The sequence below is a fragment of the Geotrypetes seraphini genome, chromosome 17, assembly GCF_902459505.1.
Source record: "Geotrypetes seraphini chromosome 17, aGeoSer1.1, whole genome shotgun sequence".
NCBI classification, from domain to species: Eukaryota; Metazoa; Chordata; class Amphibia; order Gymnophiona; family Dermophiidae; genus Geotrypetes; species Geotrypetes seraphini.
In genome coordinates this window covers 37,855,244-37,879,259 of record NC_047100.1, presented here as the reverse complement: position 1 = coordinate 37,879,259, position 24,016 = coordinate 37,855,244, and positions in this window count along the sequence as shown.

Sequence of the window (24,016 nt, the reverse complement as noted above, 5' to 3'; positions counted from 1 at the left end):
AAAAACCAAGCAGTAACCTTAAATTAAGACTGTTGGCTGATAGTAGGAGATAATCATACTTAATAAAAAAAAATTTTAAACCCACAACAATTAACATTCTTTTCATGGAGACCAAAAATCCACAAAAGATTTTATTCTGTCTTTGTAATTGATCATAAAGCAAGTATGTCTGACATATGAGGGACCGCTAAAAAGTTCTCAGCCCAACCAAGAAGAGAATGATATGAAGCCATGAAACTTACAAGTTATTCCACTCTTCTCTTGACACTTTTCGTTTCAATGAGGCAAATTCATCTAGTTAATGGGCACAAGTATAAGGAAACCAAGCCTTTGTGACATCACCAATGAGATTGGCTCTTAGGCATTGGTGGAATGAGGCATTATGACATCACAATATGAGGGACCGCTAAAAAGTTCTCAGCCCAACCAAGAAGAGAATGATGTGAAGCCATGAAACTTACAAGTTATTCCACTCTTCGCTTGACACTTTTCGTTTCAATGAGGCAAATTCATCTAGTTAATGGGCACAAGTATAGGGAAACCAAGCCTTTGTGACATCATCGATGAGGTTGGCTCTTAGGCATTGGTGGAATGAGGCATTATGATATCACAATATGAGGGACCGCTAAAAAGTTCTCAGCCCAACCAAGAAGAGAATGATGTGGAGCCATGAAACTTACAAGTTATTCCATACTTTTCTCATTAAAACAAAAAAAAAAAGTGTCAAGAAAAGTGTGGAATAACTTGTAAGTTTCATGGCTCCACATCATTTTCTTCTTGGCTGGGCTGAGAACATTTCAGTGGCCCTTTGTATCATATATATATATTTCCTTATAGCTTTTAGCTGGCATAAGTTAGCTGCCAGATCTCCTCTGAATGCTGTTCTATAGGTAGGAGGTGCCCCTCCCCTGCCCTCTTTGCCCCTCTCCACACGCTCCTTCCCCTTCTGCCACACACGCACACAACTTCCCTTCCCCTGTAGCTTTGTAATATTCCTGGCACAAGCAGCAATCCCCAAGCTGCTGTCGCACCAGCGTTGGCTCTTCCTCTGATGTCACTTCCTAGGTCCAGGTCCAGCAGTGGCGGTAAAAGCTCCACTGATCATAGAACTGTTATGAGCGCTGGAACTTTTACCGCCACGGCTGGCAATAAAAAATACTAATGCAGCATCATAAAAATATCGGAGAAGGTTATCATGCCGCTGTACCGGGCCATGGTACGCCCCCAGCTGAAATACTGCATCCAGCACTGGTCGCTGTATATGAAGAAGGACACGGTACTACTTGAAAAGAGTGGCTAAAATGGTTAAAGGGTTGGAGGAGTTGCCCTACAGTGAGAGATTAGAGAAACTGGGCCTCTTTTCCTTTGAAAAGAGGAGACTGAGAGGGGACATGATCTAAACATTCAAGATAATGAAGGGAATAGACTTAGTAGATAAGGACAGGTTGTTCACACTCTCCAAGGTAGGGAGAACGAGAGGGCACTCTCTAAAGTTGAAAGGGGATAGATTCCGTACAAACGTAAGGAAGTTCTTCTTCACCCAGAGAGTGGTGGAAAACTGGAATGCTCTTCCGGAGGCTGTTATAGGGGAAAACACCCTCCAGGGATTCAAGACAAAGTTAGACAAGTTCCTGCTGAACCAGAACATACGCAGGTAGGGCTAGTCTCAGTTAGGGCGCTGGTCTTTGACCTAAGGGTCGTCACGTGAGCGGACTGCTGGGCACGATGGGCCACTGGTCTGACCCAGCAGCGGCTGTTCTTATGTTCTAAAGGGAGGGGGGAGGTAAATTTGGGATCTTGTGGCCTGGATTAGTCATTATTGGAAACAGAATACTGGACTTGATGGACTTTCAGTCTGTCCCAATATGGTGATGTTTATGTTCTTATGTAATTTCTATGGATTTTCTTGAGGGTCAACAAAATATACAATCAGTTTTGCTCTGAGCCTCAGATAGCATCTGCTTTTTTTAATTCTAACGCGTAAGTAAACAATCTTAACAGGTAATAATAGCTACTAAAGGATCAGCTATAAAGATGTCTATATTACATGATCTTTCAAGACCACATTTGTCACCTTCTGATGTAGTGAATGAGAGACTGTAGTGCCATGAAAAGGAAGCTTTAGAGAATTCTTTGAGACTGTAGCTCACACAATAGAAATGATCAGAAGGTTCTAGTGGGCCCCACGTTGCTATAAATTAGAGGTAGATGATAGAGAATGACAGGAACAAATTTTTCCTCGTCCCCGCAGGAACTCATCCCGGCGAGTTCTTTTCCTGTCCCTGCCCCATTCCTGCAAGGTCCGTCCTCATCTGCACAAGCCTCAAAACACTTTCAAATCATAAGTGTTTGAGGCTTCTGCGGTTAAGGCAGAGCTTACAGGAATGGGGCAGTGACAAAACTCACGGGGACGGGGAAATTGAGTTCCGGCGGGGATGGAGAAAAATTTGTCCCCGTGTGATTCTCCAGTAGATGTCAGTAGCTTAATTTCTGTAGCAGTTACCTTTTTTTTGTAAACACAGTAAAAAATATGAAGATAGATATCAATAATATTATTTTTTTTCTCTTTCCTATAGAAAGATCATTAGTCAATTAGCCTCTGCTTAAGACTTTGGGGAGACCTCATTTAGAATATTGTATACAATTCTGGAGGCTGCACCTTCAAAAAGATATAAAAAGGATGGAGTCGGTCCAGAGGAAGGCTACTAAAATGGTGTGTGGTCTTCGTGATAAGGCATATGGGGACAGACTTAAAGATCTGAATCTGTATACTGTACTTTAGAGGAAAGGCGGGAGAGGGGAGATAGGATAGAGACGTTTAAATACCTACATAATATAATGGTGCATGAGTCGAGTCTCTTTCATTTGAAAGGAAACTGCAGTGAGAGGGCATAGGATGAAGTGAAGAGGTGACAGGCTCCGGAGTAATCTGAGGAAATACTTTTTCACGGAAAGGGTGGTAGATGCGTGGAACAGTCTTCCAGAAAAGGTGGTGGAAACAGAGACTTTGTCTGAATTCAAGAGGGCCTGGGATAGGCACATGGGATCTCTCAAAGCGTGAAAGAGATAATGTTTACTGTGGATGGGCAGATTTATGGGCCATTTGGCCTTTATCTGCCATCATGTTTATGTGTTTCAAATTCCCCAAAATAAAGGGCAGCATGGGAAAAATGTATTTGTGCCACTATTATTTCATTTACTAATTTTTTTTTCTTCATTGATCTCATTTTTTAAGTTCATTTGGTTTGCTTCCATCTTGCAATCAATGTACAGTAGATAATATGTTGAAATTATTTGCCCGTTGTGTGATGATGGCCAAGAAGCAGATAGAATGTAAGGAATTATTCCAAATATAGTATAGAGAATGTCAACAAAAATATTTAAAGGGATGAAAGATAAACAGATTAGGGTTTTTCAACAAGGAGAAGAGACGACAGAGGGGGGATAAGATAGAGGTCTACAAAATGGATATACCTTCAGACTGACAAGGACTAGGGGATATTCCATGAAACTAACAGCAAATTTAGCATAGATTGTAGGCAAGAAAACTGTGGAATATAGTACCAAAGGATGTGGACAAGGCATCTAGCATAACAGGCGTTGATATCACTTGTGTAATTTGTGGCTCTGATCGTGTCAGCTTCTGCAGACAACTCTTCAAGAGGTGTTTGTTGCTCCAATAATGTCTTCATCATGAGGTTGGTAGAATTCTACCTGGTGCCCACATCGTCAATAAGGTCATTCAGAGGCATTCCAACTGCTTCCTGCTCTGCTGTAGCTGCTGTCCATCTTCCATGCTTTAATTGAAATACGTAGCTATTTTCCTGCACTTCCTTATCTGATGCCACAAAACGAAGCTGCCATTATCAAAAGCATCCCTTACTACAAAGTGTAACAAGAGAGCAGAGTGTCTAATAACTATCATTGCTCTAATCACATTGCTGCCACTGTCTGTGAAAACAAAATATTCATGTGAATATTCATGTATCTCTAGCTTAGCCAGAAGAGTTCAACTCCTGGGGCCAAGGTATTACTCTGGTCCATCAATTAGGGGTGCAGCTCAATTCACCTTTATGAGCTGAATATTTTATTTATTTATTCATTCAATTTTCTATATTCTCCCCAGGGAGCTCAGAATGGCTTACATGAATTTATTCAGGCACTCAAGCATTTTCCCTGTCTGTCCTGGTAGGCCCACAATCTAATGTACCTGGGGCAATGGGTGGAGGGGGATTGGGTGACTTGCCCAGGGTCACAGGGAGCAGTGTGGGTTTCAACCCACAATCTCAGGGTGCTGAGGCTGTAGCTTTAATCATTGCACTACTCTAGAAATCAAAATGTAGCAAAAGTGAGCCAAGTATAGGGCAATCAAGCCATTGTGACATCATTGATGAGGTTGACTCCTAGATGGAATGAGGCATTATGACATCACAATACCAACTCTGGTTATCAGAGGCTGAAACTTTTCACACTATCTGTTTATTAAATTTTCTATATCATTCTCCCAGGGGAACTGAGAATGGTTTACATAAATTTATCCAGGTACTCAAGCATTTTTCCCCTGTCTGTCCTGGTGGACTCACAATCTATCTAATATCCTTGGGGCAATGGGGGGGATTAAGTGACTTGCCCAGGTTCACAAGGAGCAGTGTGGGTTTGAACCCACAACCTCAGGGTGCTGTAGCTTTTACCACTGCACTACTCTAGAAATCAAAATGTAGCAAAAGTGAGCCAAGTAAAGGACAATCTACCTTGTAAAGCCAAGTAAAGGACAAGGCACCTTGACTTAGGCATCATTAAGCACTGCTCTGAGTATCATGCAGAACTCCTAATTGATCGTTTTTTGATTAGTTTTCAATGGCGTGGTCAATTACCAAACCACTTTTGGCTAGGTATTGCCAGGTGCCCCCTAGTAGGGAACCGAACAATGGCTAATCTAGGTGCTGAATATTCTATGGTAGGAGTATTGTGAATGAGAACTAGGAAAATGTAGAGTTAAAAACATGCGTTACCAACCCCGATTTTGTTGAATCTCAAAGAAGTGATCAGAGTCACAAATTACACAGCAGCTTCTACAAAACCTTCAAGTGAAAGGACATATAATTGCAGTAATAATGTCTCTCATGATAATATGGTCCTTGACATTTAATTAAATAACCAGACGCATTTGCATATTGGTTTAATCTCAACAGCTGGGAGATGTCTCCCTTCAATCATCTTAGATCATTTTGGATGGCAGAGGAAAATGAGATTAAAAAAAAAAGTTTTGTGTTTTAGAATTATTGCTGTGGGATTTTGTTTTCATTCTAGGGGCTCCTTTTATCAAGCCGCGCGACTTTTAATCATGCGCTAACCCCCGCGCTGGCCAAAAACCTACCGCCTGCTGTCACAGCCAGCTCAGCTGATCGCAGCAAGGGTATTCCCCCACTCCCCACCCTGATCAGCTTAGCTGGCAACACTCTCCGAAGCTGCAACTTCGGGGAGTCCTTCCAGCTCAGCTCATTGGGGATTCCCGTGTTGCGATCAGCTCAGCCGGCCGTCTCTACTTTTAGGATGGATAAAGGTCTCTAACCAGCGCTTGGCACTGGTTAGTCAGGCGTCTTTTTGTTAGGGCAGACACGATTCTTCATAGGACACCGGTACATATTTCTCAGCCGCTTCTTAGGCCACCACTGAGATTGGCATCCTATATAGAATTACATTACATTACATTAGAGATTTATGTTCCACCATGATAGAAACCTTCAAAATCCTGAAGGCATAGAGAAGGTAGACAGGGACAGATTCTTCAGACTGTGGGGAACCACAAGTACTAGGGGTCACTCGGAGAAACTGAAAGGGGACAGGTTTAGAACAAATGCTAGGAAATTATTTTTTACCCAGAGGGTGGTGGACACATGGAATGCGCTTCCAGAGGTTGTGATAGGCCAGAGCACAGTACAAGGGTTCAAGGAAGGTTTAGATAGGTTCCTAAAGGATAAGGGGATTGAGGGGTACAGATAGAAGTAGAGGTAGGTTATAGAAATGGTCAGGAACCACGTCACAGGTCATAGACCTGATGGGCCGCCGCGGGAGCGGACCGCTGGGCGCGATGGACCTCTAGTCTGACCCAGTGGAGGCAACTTCTTATGTTCTTCTTCTCATTGCCTTGCGGTTCAAGGCGGATTACAAAAAACGTATTGCAAGAAGAAGATGTCTGGTAATTTCTAGAGGAGATAAAGAGTGGATGAGGTTGCTTTAGGGAATTGGGAAGGAATTTGGGGGAATCAGGCCCTTTGTGCTCATTCCATATAATGTGACATAATCCCCGTGAATTACTATCCCAGTGAGGTATAATGCTTATCAAACTACAATATGAAAATCAAACTACTTATCTTGTGAGATTATTTTATGCTGTTAAATATCGGCTGACTTTCTGGAATCATCTCTTGAAATAGTTACCCAGAGACTGACTAATTGTAACATTTGCTTTGGAGCTGGATCGCAATATTGTTTTGCGTTTTGTATTTCCCCAATATGAATCAGCAATTTATATATTCAGATATATTTCCTGATTTATTTAGAGACGTACAAAAAAGGCATCAGTCATTCGTGACCTACTGACAGAGTGATTGCTTTGGGAGCCAATTTTGTATTAAAATTTCCTTGTATTTGCCTTATTTTGTTGGAGGGTGTAACTTTTACTTTCTTAGACCCTAAACAGAAGATTTTTTGATAGCTAAAGAGAAGATTAGAGTGGCTGTATGATATGGGGAGGGGAAAAATCATGCCATTATCGGGCCGAGATAAAGACGTGGGGAAGCCTCCAGGAATGATTTTCTTTTTTCTTATTGTATTAACTATTTCTTGATATCTTGGGTCCTATTACCTCTAAATTTGTGGTCTGTATTAATATAATCTTATTTTCCTGATGTTTTCATTCTTTTTTAATTTACGGAATTTCATTATCATGGATATTATGAAGTGATTGTAAATTTGAAATACGTATTAGAAAAATAAAACTTAAAAAATAAATATCGGCTCATTCTGTGTTTTGCTGCAAGATGTCAGGGAAATAATTTCTGAACACGCAACACCTGAAACGTCCCATATAAGAACTGTAGCTTTCAGATAGTACTTGATCTGTCCAGGTATGGCAATGCTTATGTTTGTATCCAACATTGCTCATCTGTCTTTTTTGCCCCTCCATCCAGCACTGCCTCTCTCTTTCTTTCTTGCTCTCCTCCCCATTCAATATTGTCCCTCTGTCCATCTCCCACCACCATCCAGCATTGCACCATATCTCTCTCCTCCCCCACCCACATCCAGCATCACTCCTCTGTCTCTCCTTTTCCCATTGTTCCATCTCTTTCCTCCCATCTCCCACTATTCAGCATTGCCTCAGCTTTCATCTCTCACCCTATTATCCAGTATCATCCCATTTCTCTCTCTTTCTCTGTTTCCCTTCCCCCATCAACCACGACCATTGCCTATTTTCTCTCTCTCTCCCTCTCCCTCCATTAACACTATCCAACATTGCCACATCTCACTCCCTCTTTGGCACCTCCATCCACCCAATTGCTCCCTTGCTGCCTCCCTAACTCCACTGTATGTCTACAAAGAAACCAGAACCAGGCACCAGGCTGTAGTCCTATGCATGCTTCTGGTAGCTCTTGTTAGTGCTCCCTTTATGATGTAACTTTCTGTTATGGATGGGTAGGATTGGCAAGAAGGTCACAACAGTGGGCCCACACCTGGCTCTAGTTTCTTTGTAATCAGGGTGTCAGGAGAGCAGCATACAAGTGGGTAAGCGAATGGGTGGATGGCACGGAGGGATACTGGGTACCACATGCCCTCTGCTGCAGTCTCACTTACCACTTAGGGGATGTGTACTGCATGTCGAGAGCCTATGTTATCGTTCACTTTCATTGCTGTTGATTGAACCAACTGAAGATGTTTCAAAGAAGTTAATGACGGGCCACTGTGGAGTGTATTGGAGTAATTGATATGTGGAATCACCAGAGATAAAATATGTTCTCAGACTAAATGCAGGGATAGGAAAGGTTTGGATAAATGAATGTGATATAGAGCAAAAACAAGAAAAGTGAACGGATGCTATCTGGGATTTAAAGGTCAAATATAAAATCTAGAACCCACACTTTTCATCACAAAAAGACAACGTGACATTCTGTATTACTTAAAGAGACAAAAGTAGGGCTCGAGGGCAAGAGAAATATTACAGTACAGAAAGGCCAAATGGCCCATCCACAGCATCCGCTATCTCCTCCTCTCCCTAAGACAGTGTCCCACAAACTTTGTCGAGCCGCGGCACACTAAATGTAGCGGCCTTGGCTCAAGGCATCTGGAAGTGCGCAGACATTACAATGGTGATGTCACGCGCATGTGTAACATCGTCACATCGATGGGGAGGTGACAGCAGAGAAGAGGGCCGGAGAATGGCGCCGGCTGATTGCCCATAGGACATGCCTCTCGCTGCGAGAAGCAGGTCCTAGAAGGCAGTCAGCTGGCACTGGCACCTTTCCTCCTCCCCAGTATGTCACAGCACACTTGAAATCTCAGTTTGCAATCCACTGCCCTAAGAGTTCGCTCACGCCTGTCCCACACTTTTTGAATTCAGACATGGAGGGTCATTTTTGAAAAGAACATGTAAGTCAAACTTGGACATTTCCTGCTGAATATCTAAAGTTGGAAGCACAAGCGTCCATTTTCGAAAGCCAAACCACTAGACGTCCAAAAATATTTGTTTTAAAAATCGCCCACTTGGATATCTAGGCTGACAAGATGTCTAACCCTTAGGGCACCCAACTTTGTACCCCATTTTCAACCCAAAAATGTTGAAGTTGAAAACATCCAAATCCAGACTATTTGGATGTGGGAGTTGCCATCATTGTGATGGACTGGCCAACAGAACAGCGAGACACCTTAAAGGACAATGCTGTGAATTCACATTAAGAGTGCCAGAAGTACATCTCACCATATACCCCATATAATTTATGCTGAGCGCTCCAAAACCTCCCCAACACCTGCTAGACCTGCCCATCTACCACCCCAATAGCCCTCATGACTGCAGGTGGCACCTATATGGCAGTAGAGTAGGGTTCTTGTGGGGTTTTGAAAAGCTTCCTGTGAAAATGGCGTTGGGAAGGGACTTGTGCAGATGCAACATGGTGACGTCAGGCACAGCACGCATGACATCATTGCATCGCGTCCATGCATGCGTAGATGCTGCCTGGGGGCAGAATGGGACATGGCGCAGGGCAGAACTTTGCATGCCTGGGGGCGTGGCCATGGGTCCGGATTTTCCTTGGGGAAAATCTGGTAACCCTAACAATAGTAGAAAAAAGCTAAAAGTAGCCTCGACTAGGATCAACAGTATTGTAATAGATGGGAAACAGAGGCATACTAGATAGGCCTTGTGGCCTTTTTCCATCATCATAGTGCAAGTTTTGTTTCTCCTCTTGAACCATTTTAGCTGGAAGGGAACAAAACCTGATAAAGCTGTCTGCAGACCAAGGAAGGCCCTCTCTGAAACGTCCATCTAAAATGTCACTTTGAAGTCTGATAAGAAATGATAACTTGCTTCCTGCAAGATATGCATGAAACTGTAACCAAAGAGATTTCCCTTCCTGTTTATGTGCAAAGGCTTCTTATCTGTCTCTCTCTTATCAAATGTTTTCTAGACCTTATGTTTAGCAAGAAAACCCCCTGCCAGTTTCGCCTTCACTTGCTGTTTACTTTTATATTTGAAATAACTTTATTGCTCCCAGAAACCTTAAGAAGTTCTTATCAGCATGTGGACTGTACAACACAATCAGCTGATAACAAACTCAGTAAGATGGATTTAATGGGGCAATTTTTATATGTGGCCGCTTTAATGAACTTTTGACCAGTTCTCAGTACGTTTCCTATGAAATTTGGCTCAAGAAAAAGTACCCACCGAGATATGCTTCCTCTTTCACTGTGAATCTTTTTTTTTTTTTCATGCAAAAAAAAGATGTGTGGTTTTGAAAGGCAAAATTCAACACTTTATTGCCTCACCTGACCCAACCCCACACCAAGAAACACCTTCATGCCCAGAGGGTAAAAGTGCTTGTATTGGAAATTGGTGTTTATTCAGGCAAAATGGTTTTGAAAATTGCCCCTTTTGGAGGTCAGTATAGAAGTTGCAAGCCTGTGAGTGCTTTGAACCTGTGTGGGCCTGTAATACACAGTTTCTGTTTTAAAGAGGAACTTCTTACAAAGTTTTCCTTTAAAATGGCTTCTCTAGAGGATCACGTGGCATATTGCTCAGGAGAGGACGCTGATTAGCACCTCTCCCGCCGCCCTCTCAAGAATGAGAAAATGGCGGTACATCACATCCCACGAGTTCGACTGTGGGATTGGCCTTAGTAGCCGAAATTACATTGGAGGTGACCACAGCATTGGAAACTGTACTGCAGAAGCGTTTGCTTCCTATCAATGAAAAATTAATACAGCTACAGGATAAGATGGACACTGTGAGTTGCGATTTATATGTGGTTGCTTTAGTGAATTTTTGACCAGCTCTCAAACCAGTTATCAGTACTTTTCCTATCAAACTGGAGGTCATTGTAGAAGTTGCAAGCCTGTGAGCGCTTTGAACCTGTGTGGGCTTGTAACGCAGTTTCTCTTTTAAAGAGGAACTCCTTACAAAATTATCTGGTCACCTTCCAGTAACATATCAGCAAAGCGGAGGACTGTGTGGGTGGCTTGGAGTCTGCCCAACAACATCAGAAGCGCTTAGAGGAAGCTAAAAATCGAGGATATGGAAAATAGAGCCCGGAAACCCTCCCAGAAACAGATTTGCATCTTTCTCTGGAACGTTGGCTGTCCGGCACGCTACAATTTCCAGATTCCATAGGGCCTTTATACATCGAGAGGGACCCATCGATTGGGACAGCGCCCGGATTCAAAGAATCGTCCACAAGTAATTGTTGTAAAGCTTCTTAACTATACCCATAAAAGTATAATTTTGCAGGCGTTTAGAGTAGCCAATACTTTGACTTATGAAAATCACTGTATTCTGTGTTTTCAGGATTATTCTAGTAAAGTGACTCTTCAACGGCAATCCTTAACGACAGTTTGTTCCCACTTGTTTGCTCACAAGATTCGATTTGTTCTTCTATATCCTGCCCATTTGCAAGGAATTCATCAGGGCACCACCACCATTTATGATACAGTAGTGGTGGCGCTGGTCTTTGTCACAACTTTGGAAGAGACTATGGAATGGGTGGCACCTGCACCTGCTGGATCCTGCATGGTGAAGAATGTTTGATGTAGACTTTTCTACTTGCCGACAGAAGCTTAGCCTTTGCCGGGGCTAGGAGTTATGGCCGCCTGAGACAAGGGATAAATTGTTCTTGCCCGGCCCCCGTAGCCTCCTCTTCCCAGCCCTATAGCAGCAATAAGTCAAATGATAAATATGAGGCCCCTAGAGTGCCAAGGCCCTGCCAATCCACCCCCCCTTGTGATGCAGAGGGGGTGTGACCAGCTCAGGTCTGGAGGTGTGCATGGGCCTCAGAGGCCCCGTGTTTATCATTTGGCTTTTTACCATAGCAGGATTGGGGTGAAGCGGTTGCGGCTGAAAGATAGCCATTAGGGCGTTTCTTCTAGCCTAGAATAAAGTGAGAACATCACCACTGGTGTAGCTGAGGGTGCTTTATTGGGCTCCAAAAATTCTGCTACTTAAAACAGCTGCCTCACTTTATCTAATGATAGGGCTGTCGCTGCTTGTAGGTATTTAATATATATATTTTACCTCGGTGATTTATGCCACTAATGGGTATCCCAGTCATGCTTTTCATAAGTTATGTGGTCATGTCTGGCGGTAGGATGTCTCTAGAAAACACAATCTAGCCACTTACCATCCTTTCCCTGTACTTAGTAAGATCTTCAAGCCTTGGGTAAGAGCGAACAAGAAAAGGACCTGGGTGTACTGATAGATAGGACCTTGAAACCGCTGGCACAATGCGCGGCAGCGGCAAAGAAGGCAAATAGAATGTTAGGCATGATAAAGAAAGGAATCACGAGTAGATCGGAGAAAGTTATAATGCCGCTTTATAGGGCAATGGTCAGACCACACTTGGAATACTGTGTCCAACATTGGTCTCCCAACCTAAAGAAGGATATAAAACTGCTGGAGAGGGTGCAGAGACGAACAACGACGCTAATAAAAGATATGGAGAACTTGGAATACAAGAAACGACTTAAGAGACTGGGATTGTTCTCCCTTGAGAAAAGGAGACTGCAAGGGGATATGATCGAGACTTTCAAAATACTGAAAGGAATCGACAAAATAGAGCAGGAAAAAGAGTTATTTGCAATGTCCAATGTGACACGGACTGAAGCTAAGGGGGGGACAAGTCCAGGATGAATATCGGGAAGTTCTGTTTCACGCAACGAGTGGTGGACACCTGGAATGCTCTCCCAGACGAGGTTATTGCGGAATCCACCGTTCTAGGATTTAAAAGCAAACTAGATGCACATCTCCTTACGAGAAGCATAGAGGGATATGGGTGACTAAAATTACGCCAGGTGTACACCTGGCTGGACCTCCGTGTGTGCGGATCGCCAGACTTGATGGACCGAAAGTCTGATCTGGAGATGGCAGTTCTTATGTTCTTAACATGAGTCCCAATTGGCTGCTTAACGGTGGTAGGACACCTACTGCCTAGGATTACCAAAAGTCTGGATTTCCCCAGACATCCGGGGGTTCGGACAGCTTCTCAAAACCCGACAGAGTTAGGGTGGGACTGGTGGCGGGAGTAGGGGGGTCCAGATTGGAAAATCTGGCCACCCTACTACCGCCGCCTACAGTAGAATCAGCCCCTTAGTGTGCAATATCCGGACACCTAACTTGAGACAGTTTATAGAGAATTGCCCCCATAGGTTTCCGCTCTATCCATATATCTGGGCTTGATTCTAGTGTTGAATTTTATTGCAAAGCTCCTGGTCATGGGTTTTAAATATTCATCATATAAATCTTTGGCAGATAGTAATTGCAGAAAGTAGAAGGCACCAGCTCAGCTTTTTAGCTGGTAATTAAGTAGTCAGCTTCTTTACTGAAACTGGTGTTTTATCCAATTATGTGTTGTAGATCCAGGTAGCAGGTTTTCTATTCTGACTCATTTCTAAAATTAACTTCAGGGTAATCAGACCCAATTAGCAAATGCAGTGACTCATTTTTTAATTATTTTTGCTGGAAAGGTCACTAGCAGTAACACATTGATAGTGGATTATTACCAATATTTCCTAGAATGCAGCTATTGCTGGTTTACATGGACGCAGACAAATTGAAGATCTTAGGTACTCTTCTCACAAGGGAAAAAATCTTGTACCACTAGAGGTTTCAATCCATTCTGTTTAATTCGCTCAGTATAAGTTGGTCACAAACTCGTGGCCTAGGGGCCACATGCGGCCCGCCAGGTACTATTTTGAGGCCCTCGGTATGTTACCATTGTTCTGGAACGTTGCCCGCCTCACTGTTGTAACCTCTATACAAGCACTTTTCTGCGTCTGTACGCGATTGTGAGGTGGAGAGGACAATCGCGTACAGATGCAGGAAAGCGCTTGCTTGAGGTTACAGAAGTGAGGCAGGCAACGTTCCAGAACATAAAGTAACCATTGGAGGCAGTGTAGCTTGTGCATGTGTACATAATCTCGTGAACTCTCGCGAAATTCGGCACCTCTTCTGGCGGTGACTGCTTGATGTAAGATGGCGGCTATGTCTGGTGCTGGAGGAGGTGAGAGCTGAAGGCAGTTGCGGACGCGACCACTGGACGCTTAAGTCAGATATTCATTCTCCCCCCTCTACAAAAAAGCCTAGAGGACTACACCAAAATCTTGTCTCTTGCAGTTGATACTTTAGAATCTAAATCACAATTTTGCATGAGGTAAAACTCATTATAGTTTATAAATCTTTCCTTCTGATAATTTCAGCTATACACAGCTGAAAGCAGTGCAACATGCAGAAAGTGAAAAACTATCTAAACTTCACTTTCTTTGTATAGCTGAAATTATCAGAAGGAAAGATTTATAAACTACAACGAGTTTTACCTGGTGGATACATGGAACGCGCTACCGGAGGATGTGATAAGCAGGAGCACGCTACAGGGCTTCAAAGAGGGTCTGGACAGGTACCTAGATGTGGTGGCAATATCCGAAACCTGGCTTACAGACTCCCACAGGTGGGACATGGTCATACCGGGTTACAATCTGTTCCGCCAAGACAGGGAGGGCAAAATGGGAGGAGGGGTAGCACTATATGCCAAAGATGACATCAACGTTACTAGAATCACAGATGTTAGGTACACAGGGGAATCCCTGTGGGTAAATATGGCCAGGGGAAAGGACAAATGCCTGTACCTTGGCATAGTATACAGACCTCCAAGGCAACAGGAAGACCTTGATATGGAATTAATCGAGGACATAGAGAATATCACCTTGCGTGGGGACACAGTATTGATGGGGGACTTCAATATGCCTGACGTGAATTGGAACACACTTTCCTCTGCGACCGGAAGCAGCAAAAGGCTATTAAACTCTATAAAGGGAGCAAGACTCAAGCAAATGGTTTTGGAGCCAACTAGGGATCAGGCGATTCTAGACCTAATACTTACCAACGGAGAAAGTGTCACAGATGTCTCTGTGGGAGACACGCTGTCATCCAGTGACCACAACATGGTATGGTTTAACCTCAGAAAAGGTTTCGCCAAACCCAACACATTAACTAAGGTCCTCAGCTTCAAGGACACCAACTTTGAGGACATGGGGGAATTCATCCATCAGTCGCTGCAAAACCAAGCAGAGACTGATAATGTAGAGGAATTGTGGTCAACACTGAAAACTACCATACACGAAGCAACAAACAGATTTATCAAATCTGTAAGTAAACGACGAAGAAAAAACAAACCGCAGTGGTTCTCTACGGAGGTCTCCAACCTCATAAAAGAGAAGAAGAGAGCATTCATCTCCTTCAAACATTCAGGGAAGCAGGGCTCCAGAGAAGACTATCTGGCCAAGTCAAGAACCGTCAAAACAGCAGTCAGAGAGGCCAAATTGCAAGTGGAGGAGAATCTAGCAAAGAATATCAAAAAGGGCGATAAAGCATTCTTTAGGTATATTAGTGATAGAAACAGGAACACAGGAGGGATAGTACGCCTTAGGAAACCGGACGGGAACTATGTAGAATCGGACTCCGAGAAGGCTAAACTGTTAAATGAATACTTTTGCTCAGTTTTCACCCGCGAGGCGCAGGGATCCGGCCCTCAACTACCAACAGGGGATAGCTCGATAGACCTGTTTTGCAGCTTCGAGATAACGCCCAATAGTGTCTACAGTGAACTATCCAAACTCAAGGTTCACAAAGCCATGGGGCCAGACAACATACACCCCAGAGTACTCAGAGAGTTAAAAGACACCTTGGCGAAACCACTATCAACACTCTTCAATCTCTCCCTTAGCAAAGGAAAAGTCCCGCTAGACTGGAAAACGGCTAATGTCATTCCACTCCACAAAAAAGGAAGTAGGACGGAAGCTACGAACTACAGACCAGTGAGTCTCACATCAATAGTAAGCAAACTAATGGAAACTCTAATCAAACACCAATTGGATGCGGTCCTTAACGAGGGGAATCTGCGAGATCCCCGTCAACATGGGTTTACAAAGGGGAGGTCCTGTCAATCCAACCTGATCAGCTTCTTTGACTGGGTGACGAGGAAGCTGGATATTGGGGAGTCCCTGGATGTCGTGTACTTAGATTTCAGCAAAGCATTCGATAGCGTACCACACCGCAGGTTGTTGAGCAAGATGAGCTCTATAGGTTTGGGAGATACCTTGACTACATGGGTGGGGGACTGGCTAGGAGGTAGACTTCAGAGGGTGGTGGTGAATGGCTCCCCCTCCGAAACGACAGAGGTGTTAAGTGGAGTGCCGCAGGGCTCGGTCTTGGGCCCAATCTTGTTCAACATCTTCATAAGGGACTTGGCTGAAGGGCTTCAGGGTAAATTAACGTTATTCGCCGATGATGCCAAATTATGCAATATAGTGGACAAGAACACAACAGGACCTGACAACAAATCCAAGACCGATAGTATGGCACACGACCTCCTCCTACTGGAGAATTGGTCCAGGACCTGGCAACTAAACTTCAATGCCAAAAAATGCAAGGTCATGCACCTAGGCAACAGAAATCCATGTAAGACTTACACTCTTAATGGTGAGATCCTAGAGAGAACTGTAGCGGAACGAGACTTAGGGGTAATCATCAGTGAGGACATGAAGACTGCAACTCAGGTGGAGAAAGCTTCATCTAAAGCCAGACAAATCATGGGTTGCATACGAAGGAGTTTCGTTAGCCGTAAGCCCGAAGTCATAATGCCATTATATAGGTCCATGGTGAGACCCCATCTGGAATACTGTGTACAATTCTGGAGACCACATTACCGCAAAGATGTGCTGAGACTTGAGTCGGTCCAGCGAATGGCCACACGGATGGTCACGGGGCTCAGGGATCTCCCGTATGAGGAACGGCTGAATAAACTGCAGCTCTACTCCCTTGAGGAACGCAGGGAGAGGGGGGACATGATCGAGACATTCAAGTACCTCACACGCCGTATCGAGGTGGGGGAGGATATCTTCTTCTTCAAGGAACCCACGTCAACACGAGGGCATCCATGGAAAATCAGGGGAGGGACATTACATGGCGACACCAGGAAATACTTCTTCACCGAGAGGGTGGTGGATCGATGGAATGGTCTTCCGATGCAGGTGATTGAGGCCAGCAGTGTGCCTGATTTTAAAGCTAAATGGGATCGAAAGGTGGGATCTCTTCGCAAAGAGAGGTAGGGGAGGGTCATTGATGTGGGCAGACTTGATGGGCCTTGGCCCTTATCTGCCGTCACCTTCTATGTTTCTATGTTTCTATGTTTCTATGTACCTGGAGGACAAAGGGATTGAGGGGTACAGATAGGAGTAGAGGTAGGTAATAGGGATAGGATTAGAGGCAGTTACAAAATTAGTCAGGGACACTGTTCAGGCAATTAGGCCTGATGGGCCGCCGCGAGAGCGGAACACTGGGCAGGATGGACCTCTGGTCTGACTCAGTGGAGGCAACTTCTTATGTTCAAAGTTGTCATTTCTTTAATAAGCCATTAACTATTTTTTCTGCGGCCCTCCAAGTACCTACAAATCCAAAATGTGGCCCCGCAAAGGGTTTGAGTTTGAGACCGCTGATATAGACGGATATTTGACCTGGTACACTAGCTATAAAGAAGGGTAAGTGTCTTCCCATCCCAACAGGCATTTTCTTGGTGCCTAAAAATGAGTCCACCTCAGTAGAGTTATCCTTCACATACATGCAAAATGGATTTTATGCAGATTAACCTCTGAATTAATGATCATAGAATCAATTTGTATGTATTAAAAAGAGCTGCCAGTTCTTGCAGATGCCTGATCATACCTAATCCCAAATGACAGCCTGCTGTTCCTCTACTTTATTAAAAACAACAAATTAAAACAATTGGATTGCTATGTTGTCTTGAAGAAAGGCAAACATTAATGGACGTAGATTCTTTGTTTACTGGAAAGGCTTCCTATAAATATCCAATGAGGATTTTTTTTCATAGTAGAAGAGGACAGCTTTTTATAGTCCAATCAGGCTGTGGACTTTTAGTGGATTTTTGTTTTATTTGGCATTTCTAATTTTTTTAGGTGTTTTCATTTCGATATCAATATTGTCAAAAGTGTACATCATTGTTCAAATAATGTGTGTTGTTTGAAAACGAACCGAGTCCATTTTTTGGTCCCGAAACTGCCCTGCACACACTCTGTCCCCTGATCGGATATCCGGAGGCAATTTCCTTAGGAAAGAAGGATTCACAGAAGTCCCAAAGAGATTGCCTAATCTTTTATTAGTTTACATCCAGCTTTATACCTTTTTTTTGTACAAGGGTGAGTGTAACCAATACAGGAAAATGGGGTTGGACAAGAGAGGGGAGTGGGTGGATGAGTAGGATTTGTGCTTCATTGTTTAAATCTAAAGGTGTTAAAGCTTCCCTTATCTCTCTCAACCGGTACATGGCAGTGGGGGGTCGAACCTCCATTGTCTCCATTGCTAACTTCATTAACAAGATTAAATGGCCTTTTCCCAGAACATTAAGAGAACAACCACACAGGAGTGTGTGGCGCAGTGGTTGAAGCTACAACCTCAGCACCCTGGGGTTGTGGGTTCAAACCCCGCGCTGCTCCATGTGACCCTGGGCAAGTCACTTAATCCTCCATAGCCCCAGGTATGTTAGATAGATTGTGAACCCACCGGGACAGATAGGGAAAATGCTTGAGTACCTGATTGTAGAACCACTTAGATAACCTTGATAGGCGGTATATAAAATCCTAATAAAACTAAACTAACTAAAACTAAACTAAACACACTGTCTGTGTTTGAGCACCTCCAGCACAGACAGAGACAGAAGACTTATCCTTTCAAATGTGTCCTTTCATTGTTTACAGTAATTTGCATTATTCTCCAGTAATGCACTATTCCATCTAAGATGAGCAGGAGTCTTCCAACTATATTGCTACCGGAGGGGGGGGGGGGGCTTCACTACGGTGTTTTTTTAATGCTAGGGACAGGCAGATTCCCTGGAGTCCTGCAGAGCCTGCCTGTCCCTCACTATTGAAAATGCAACAGTGAAATAGCACCCCCTACTGGCAGGGCTGTAGGTGGAAGACTCTCAGCTTAGAGGAAACAGTACACTGAGCAATAGGACATAACTGATGTACAATGCTGTATGCTACTAATGACGAGAAAAGAGCCTGACATTTCAGAATTTTTCTTGTCATTTCAGTCTAAAAATGACTTGAAACACTCTTGTGAAATGTCACTGATATTTCCTGTCATTTCAACTGAATGAATAATCTTTATTAGTAGATATGTGTTTCCTTTTATACATGTACCAAGAAAATAAGATTATTATCCAAAGAGCGAGGCATAAATCTTAACTTCAGCATAATAAATCCAGAACACAATTGGGCATAGAAGGGCAAAATAAGGTAAATATTCAGTTAGCATAATCTGCATATTTAGTCAAAATGTATTAAGGATGACTATTTAGTCTAAGATTAACAGGACAAAGTTGTCTCATTAGCTGTAGGGCAGCTGTTTCATTGATTAGAGTTACCCATGTAACTTTGGCCAGCCAGTGCTGAATATCGCCACCTGCTGACCAAAGTTAACAGCCCCATCCAGAGGAATGCCCTCAGCTTTATCTCTTTTTAGCTGGCTAAGAGGCCCTTTCGCTAACGGTACTAAAAAGTGGCCAGCACTGTTCCCAGTGTGGGTCTTTCACGCACGTTAAGGCCACCTGTAGTATTTTCCATTATTCCCATTGCTGACCATGAGCTAATTTCCCCATTAGTGGTTAGCCATTAGCACGTGAGCCTAACTGTGGCATCCACGTGCAACTTTTTTTTTAATAGTCTTAATTGGCACGGTAATCGACCGCACCCGTTTTCGGCAAATCAAAACCCCCCATTTAAAATCACCAATTAAGAGTATGGCGCTGAACTCTCAGGATGCTTAACACCTAACTGTTGAATCCGCAAGCAACTTTGGTAGCAGCTACGGAGAACCCTTTTTAACATCGGGAGGAGAGCTGCTTTAACGATTCTTACTGGCATGGAAACCTTTTGAGCATTGAGGCCTCAGTTTATAACAATGATACACCATCTGTCAAAGGGCCAATTTTTGTGAGGCTGAAATATAAAAGAGCATGCCAAGTCGAAGAATCTAGAATTGTTTATGATTAATTTTCCTGATTTTTTTCTTTGATTAGCTTGGTCTTTATGCCAGATGCAGTGACCTGTATTTGTTATGTATGTTGCCAAGATATTGTTTAACAATAAAATGTTCATTTCAAAATCTCTGCTGCTTGTAGCTCAGGGGTACTTGGTTGAAAATTTTTTTGATCTAGGGGATACTTGGCTTGAAGAAGTTGGGTCATTTAGAGCAAATACATATGAATCCTAAATAACCTGAAAATGTATTCAGTTTCAGCACCCATTATGGTAGAGAGGACCAAGGAAAGAACACTTCTTTTTTAATAGTACATGTGAGACTCATTGCAGCCTTGTACTAGTATTCTACGAGATAGCTTAGATGCTCGGTCCGGACACTATTTAGTCGCAAGTCTTTACGAATCCTTGTACATTCACTAGCTATTTTAGATTGGACTACTGCAATTCATTACTTATTGGACTTCCGCAGTACCAACCGCGTCAACTCCAGCTAGTACAAAATACTGCGCTCAGGCTTCTTTATAATCGTTCAAAATTTGATTCCATCACTCCGCTTCTCAGCCTCGAGCATGTGCTTCCGATTTCTTTCAGGATACCTTTCAAATATAACCTCACTTTTCAGATTCTGGATTCTGGTCTTCCTCTATTCTTATTTTCTCATTTGATTCCCTATTCACCCAGAAGAGAGCTGCGTTCCTCAAATCAATCCTGTCTATTCCATCCTTTAGGCAGCTGTGTTTGGATATTTACAGAGACTCTAGTTTCTCTGTAATGGCTCCAACTATCTGGAACTCTCTTCCGTTAAATCTGTGAACAGAAAAATCTCTTAAGCCATTTAAGTCTCACTTGAAAGCTTATTTCAAAATGGCATTTGAAACTAGTTCCTAATAGTTTGTCACTCCGAAACTTTTTGCCATGACTTGTGACTAGGGAGTCTTTATCTTTGCAACTTTTCTGACTACGTAGTTATTTTCCTTGTCACTTTTTCACACTACTTGTGACCAGGTAGTCACCATCTTACGCTTATGTTTACTTTTTTTTACTTCCTATTCTTTCTGTATCCTGCTATCTTCTTGTTTTACCCTTAGATATTGTAAACCTTTCCTGCCCTTTTTGTCCTTTTGTGCTTAGTTTGGTTAATTTGTCTGCGTACATTCCCCTTTTTATGTTTTTATTTTAAATATAGCCCACTGTTTTTATTTATTGTACGCTGCTTTGATTTGACTTTTTTTTGTAAAATATGGCGATATATCAAATGAAATAACTATTATAGAATTAGCACTAATCGTACCTCTATAATGAATGGTCGAAAACTGGAACGCTCTTCCGGAGTTTGTCATAGGGGAAAACATCCTCCAGGGATTCAAGACAAAGTTAGACAAGTTCCTGCTGAACCAGAACGTACACAGGTAAGGCTAATCTCAGTTAGGGCGCTGGTCTTTGACCTAAGGGCCGCCACGGGAGCAGATTGCTGGGCATAATAGACCACTGGTCTGACCCAACAGTGGCAAATCTTATGTGCTTATGTTCTTATGTACCCAGATAGCCCACAGTGTAAACTCCCATCTTTTACTTCTTTCTTTTTTTTATATTCTTTATTCATTTTGAAAACTTACAGCAAGCATACAGGAATATATCATTAGTAACAACAATAATACTTGTAATTCTCATATAATTCTACAAGCATAAAAATTATACCCCGTCCCACCCACCTTCTTTCAAATATTATAATCAATTATATCATAAATATAATATAAACACATAATATAGTGAAATTTCCAGAAAAACTCCCTCCCACCCCATCTTTTACTTCTACAAAGTGCATTAATTATGCATGTGTGGTATGGACCCTACTTAACGGGAGCACCTATAAAAATTAATGTGCCATATGTTAAGTACCATTTTAGTGCGAGTTTTAGTACATGGGCCTCTGTTATTTCGCATGCAGATAACACTGTAGTCCAATGCAAGGACATGACAATTCTGCTTTTCCAGTCCATTGAAAATCTGATTCTGCAGTGACGAATCCACATTTCTCAGCATCTGGAAACGGTGCCAGCATCTGCTACTCAGCAAAGAAATCGAGATTGAAATATAACGGAGAAGAGAAGACATGTGCTCTACGATGAAATGAAAAGGAAATCCTAATGCAGATCATATGTTAAGTGCCGAATGCATGTTAAATAAAAAGCACATTCTGCTCCCTTGAAGTATTTGTTTAATTTAATCAGCTACTTTCTCTTGTTGTTTATCTAACGGAGATCATGATTTTAAGGGAGGTCATAGCACGAACCCTTGAGAGCCTCAAGGCTGACAAAGTGCATTTAATGAGTATCAGATGCACACTTGGGTCGGTGCTCCAGTCTTTGGTCACTGAGGGGGCAACTTTCTAACTCCATACCTGGGTGTAAAGTCCCTGTGTACTTTGCATCCACAGATACTTTCCATAGGGGAAGTGGAGGCGAAATTTCACTTTGAATATTGTTTTAGGGCTACAAATTATCCAAGAGCTTTGCACCTGCTTTGTGTATAAGCGAATCTCAGTGGGACATAAAGGGGTAGATTCAGTAATTAGCACCCAGGGTTTGACGTCAAGATAACGCACGCTAAGAGCCAGATTCTGTATAGTGCGATCAAAGTTGCAATGTGCACATTTTATACGCTTTGCTAATTTGCACACACAACTAATTGTTTAACAAGCCAATCAATGCTGAGTATTGGCAATTAAATAATTGGCACTAAATAGAATTTATGCACACAGCTTTCGAAGTGTATTGTATTAAATGGTCCATGTAAGTTCTACTGCATGGATCTCAAAAATGGGCGTGGCCAGGGGGGGAGGAGCATGGGCGGGTCATTGTCACTCCTAAAAGTTAAGATCACCGTTATAGAATATGCCCAATCTACGCACAATTAGGTGCAAGTACTTAGGCCTGGTTTTTACTGACATAAATGCGCCTAAATGTTAGTCACACGGATGGGCACGACCAGTGGTTCTATAAACTGTGTCTAACTTTGTCCTTTTCGGGCCCAATTTGTTAGGTGTCATATATGGAATATGGCCCTAAGTGTGAATTCTTAAGAAAGTTTTGTGTCTTGAGCATTTATGCCTGCCAAAAGCTGGTGTAACTGCTTGCGCTTAACTTATGTCAGTTAGGCCCAGAAATGGAAATATTCTACAACTCCGCATCTAAATCCTAGCTGGCCATCTCCTACTGAATATCGGCGGACAGCCAGCTATGTACTATTTGGTCATCCAGGAGCCAACTACTGTCTGACAACATAGCACCGAATATCGGGCAGTTTATGCCTAGTTCCATCTGACCAGACTATTACGTTCTTGAGATGATTCTTTTCAACTCTCTGGAGGCAATTTTATAACTTGACCCCACAATTTAGGCACCATGATGCTGCTGAATGCCAATTCTATAATGGCATCTAGGTGCCAGGATTCTGTTATAGAATGCTAAATATAACTTGTCATTGATGTGCCTATATGGATGCCAAATGCCACAAGAAGTCCAGCAGAGGACAAACCCATGAAAGCAACAATGGTCGGGAAAACAGTGGAACGGGACAATGGACTTTCCACATTGAACAGAGCCAGTAGGATGATGCCAAAATGTTTATGATGTCCAATCGCACAACTGTGTTTCGGCAAAATGATGCGCTTGCATCAGGGGTCACAAATATGTATACCCTAGAGGAAAGGAGGGACAGGGGAGATACGATTCAGACATTCAAATACTTAAAGGGTATTAACCTAGAACAAAATCTTTTCCAGAGAAAGGAAAATGTTAAAACCAGAGGACATAATTTGAGGTTGAGGGGTGGTAGATTCAAGAGCAATGTTAGGATGGTGGATGCCTGGAATGCGCTCCCGAGAGAGGTGGTGGAGAGGAAAATGGTGACTGAGTTCAAAGAAGCGTGGGATGAACACAGAGGATCTAGAATCAGAAAATAATAGTTAATATTGAAGAACTAAGGCCAGTACTGGGCAGACTTGCACGGTCTGTGTCTGTATATGGCCGTTTGGTAGAGGATGGGCTGGGGAAGGCTTCAATGGCAGGGAGGGTGTAGATGGGCTGGAGTAAGTCCTAACAGAGATTTCGGCAGTTGGAACCTAAGCACAGTACAGGGTAGAGCTTTGGATTCTTGCACAGAAATAGGTAAGAAGAAAAATTTTAAAAAATTTAAATTGAAT